We start from the raw sequence: 4,310 nt of genomic DNA, 5'->3' as shown, positions 1-4,310 counted from the left end.
TTCATGGTCGGACTGGTGAATCTCTGAATGACCCCATACCCATAGCACTGATTAATGTTCAGAGCACCCACAACGCTGACAGAAATGTGGACAATGAAGATTAGTAAAATTCTGAAGGGAACAGGACTCCCTTGAGAACTGGGCCACAAGATATCCATTGGTTTCATTCTGTTCGTGTTCTGAGAATTTGAGTGAGGCTGGATTCAAAAGTCATGGACTGATGTGATTGGCCAAGGAAATCTGAGGATAGGCTGTACTCGGGCTGTGCCATGGTGACCGCTCACCACTCTTATCTAGTCTCCTGTGAGAAAGCACAGTGAGCAGAACAGAAAGATATAAAAACATGAGGTTTGCACAGAAGGAGCGTGAGAGTTTGAAGTGGCAGACAGGAGGGTGAGGAGAAAACAGCTGTAATGCTCAGGAGATTACCCGTTCAAGAGAAACCTCCTATCCTGGCTGGGACAGTAGGGGAGGTGCCTTGAAGGCAAGACCCCAGACACTGATGGCTCCACTTGAAACAACAGAAATACATTTGAAAGGAGGAGTATGGTCCAAGAGTGCTGCTGACAAGGTTCCCCACTGCCAAGTGGTCACCCAGGGAATTGTTTTCCTGGGACGCAGAGGTCATTAGAGCTGGCACAACCCGTCAACAACATCACATAGTCCTGTTTTGTGGGCGTGAAAGATATGAGATTGATTGGGGACTTGGAGGCTTGCACCAGGCTACCAGAAAGCCGCTGAAGCCTGGTAACGTGCTTCAGGAAGGCCTTGAGAGGCTGGTGCATACAGCTGAGAATTTGAATACTTAGTTGATATGGAGACCCCAGTATACTGGGAGAGGCCAGGAAAATGAGATGTCTCCTGTGGAATGATTCTGGCACAAAGTGGAACTGATTCAAAAAGAGAAACTGTTTGCTGCAAGAAGCCGCTGCAGGGACAAGGCTGCCAAAGGCTGCAGGAGCAGAGATGCTTCTGTCAGGAGCCAAAGGCTGCTGGAGCAGAGATGCTTCTGTCAGGAGCCAAAGGCTGCTGGAGCAGAGATGCTTCAAACCGGAGCCCCAGGTGCGGATACGCAGCAGCTGCGTTTTGTTGTTGTTCATTTCAGTCTTGCGTTTTTACCTTTTCTTTTCTTATTCTTCCTTTTTTTTTTTTTTTTTTAAAGATTTATACAGTGTTCTGCCTGCAGGCCAGAAGAGGGCACCAGATCTCATTACAGATGCTTGTGTGGAGCCACCATGTGGTTGCTGGGAATTGAACTCAGGACCTTTGGAAGAGCAGCCAGTGCTCTTAACCTCTGAGCTACCTCTCCAGCCCTTATTCTTCCTTTCTATGCCCACATTATTCCATCTTAGACTGAGATGTTTATTCCATCCTGTAAATATTAGAAGTGTATTGGTATGTGGGTTTTTTGTTTGCTGTATGTTTCTTATAGGACCTCACAATTAAGGGCTTCCCCTCACATCTCATGAGAAACTGTGGAGTTAAGACTTTTGAGTAAGTGTTGGCATTGTTTTAAATGATGGCAGGTTTAGAAAATGGATAAATACATTTTGCATTGAGAACAAAATTAGAGCTTGTAGGACAGAGGTAGGATGTTTGTAATCCCCACTGTGCCTCTGCAGGTAGATGGGAGCTGGAGACAGGAGAATCTCTAGATCAGTGCTTCCGCTGTGACCCTTTAATAGAATTCCTCATTTGTGGTGACCCCCCAACCATAAAATTAATTTCATTGCTACTTCATAACTGTAATTTTGCTACTGTTATGAACCATGTTAATATCTATGTTTTCCGATGGTATTGGGCATCGGAATTAGGCATCAAATTTCCCTGTGAAAAGATCATTTGATCCCCCAAAGGGATTGAGATCTCACAGGTTTAGAACCACTGCTCTAGATGCTCAAGGGCCAGCAAAAACCGAGAGCCTGTCTCAAACCCATGGAAAAGTAGGGACCAATTCAGATTGTCCTCTGACCTCCATGCTCACACATTCATACCTGCACGCACGAGCAAACGAGCTCACACAGATACAGAACTACCAGTAAGTTAAATACTTAAAATCCCATCAGGACTCCCTGTGGAAGTAGATACCCACATTAGAAAACTTTATATGGAACAAAAACAACAACAACAAAAATGGGGCTGGAGCGTTGACTCAGAGCTCAAGAACTTGTACTACTCTTGCCAAGGACATTAATCTGGTTCCTGGCACACATATCAGGTGGCTCACAACTGTCTATAACTCTACCCTCTGGGGTATCTGATGCCTCTGGCCTCTGGGCCACACACTCATAGAGGTGGGGGAGGGAGAGAGACAGAGATGGGGGGGGATTTTTTGTTTCAATGAAGACCCTAACTGACTCAGGGATGAAGCCAAATTCCTCTCTCCTTGAGTCTACGCAGTATGTATGACTTCTTGCACTGTGGAGTTTATGTCATAAAGGGAGTACAATTTCTTTTGCATCCCCTTCAAATATACACTCTTGGCTCCAACATACATGTTAAAGGGAAGCCCAAGCAGCCCTGTGGAGAGTCCCTATCTGAAAGGACACGAGATCCTCAGCCACTTGTCTGTCGTAAGAGTCAGCCATCTTGAAAATGACTCCTAATGTTCAATGAAATACAAAAAGCCAGTCCTGCTGAGCCCTGCCCAAAGTGTACATTCCTACATGTATAAGCAAGTTCTGACAGTTAACAGATAGGGGAGGCTCACAGCACTCCTTAGGACATGGTTGGAATGGACACATGGTCAGCAAAGCGCGTGTGTTTGACTTCTTCTTTATGGCAGAATGATGACATGAGCACCAGGTACGATGCTTGGTCCTTTGGCACACAGTCAAGGAACCCCTGCTGTAAACACCCCACATGAATCCTCTGACCCTTAGCAGGCTGTTAGGAAAGCAATGAGCACCTGGCTTGGGATCAGACAGACCAAGGTCAAGGCTGGGCTCTGCCACTCACCAACTATGTGGGACTTGAGCAAGTGATTTACCCTGTAAGATCAAATCCCTCCTTGGTAATCAGGACACAAGACTATGACTACAGGGGTCGGGGGAGCCAGCCAGCATTATGTCTGGTGAGTTTGAACCTGCAGGTCCTGATACAAGGATTCCAGGTCAAAGACTGGGTTTCAACTGCCAGGCATCTCTTTGGGAGGAGATGCCAGGAAACACCAGAAACACTCCGTGGGAAGTGGGATGGAAAGGGAGACAGGAGTTAAAGGCAGCTTGAAGGGAGTTTGCACTATGAATAACCCGTGCTCAGCTCTGGACAGAGGTCAAGGAACACGAACCTCAGAGTCATTTCTGCCAGAGCGAAGACCTGGGGATGCTCCTAAGGACAGTGTCACTCTGGAGTGTGGAGCTTGGGGACTAGGGAAGACAGCCAAGACACTAACCATGAGCACAGCTAGTGTGGACAGTTTCACCACTCAGTGATTCTAACACAAATACGCTCACACACATGAATGCACTCAGACACCGGTACAGTGTACAAACACATTTAGCACATAATAAAGCACACATGTGCATGTATGTACTTGCACAAATGTACATACTCACATATACACTTACACACAGTCAAACACACCCACAGTCTCTCAGGTAAACACACACTGAACTAAAAAGAACACCAGACCCCCAGAACACTAGAACCTCTTGTCCCCATACTATACAGTAGAAGGAGCCTCCTCCCTGCTCAGGAAACCAACATGTCCCCAGCAGCCAATGACAGAAGGCCTAGCTGAACTTTCACAACTAGGCAGTCAGCTGTAGCAGAACCTCAAAGACCCACAGACCCACATTCCCCGACTCTCCATTCATTCACTGTCAGAGTCTCAAAGCCTGTTCAGTGCAGGAAATAAGAGACTTAACATTCCAGGTACAGATTGTCCTATAAAGATTTTGTTTATTCATTTTGGAAAAATCTATAAAGACTTTTTGTTTGTTTGTTTCATTTTGGAAAAAAGACGGGAGCATCAGCTTGTAAAAAAGCAAGGCTGTGGCTAGAGAGATAGTTCAGCAGTTAAAAGCACTGCTTGCTCTTCCAGAGGACCTAGGTTCAATTCCCAGCACCCACATAACAACTATCTGTAACTCCAGTTCCAGGGGACCTGATACTCTCACACAGACATATATGCCAGCAAAACATCAATGCATATAAAATAAAAAATAAATAAATTATTAAGAAAGAAGGAAAGAAGAGAGAGAGAGAGAGAGAGAGAGAGAGAGAGAAAGAAAGAAAGAAAGAAAGAAAGAAAGAAAGAAAGAAAGAAAGAAAGAAAGAAAGAAAGAAAGAAAGAAAGAAAGAAAGAA

Source organism: Peromyscus leucopus, chromosome 22 (assembly GCF_004664715.2).
Source record: "Peromyscus leucopus breed LL Stock chromosome 22, UCI_PerLeu_2.1, whole genome shotgun sequence".
NCBI lineage: Eukaryota > Metazoa > Chordata > Mammalia > Rodentia > Cricetidae > Peromyscus > Peromyscus leucopus.
Note: the sequence above shows the minus strand (reverse complement) of the source record.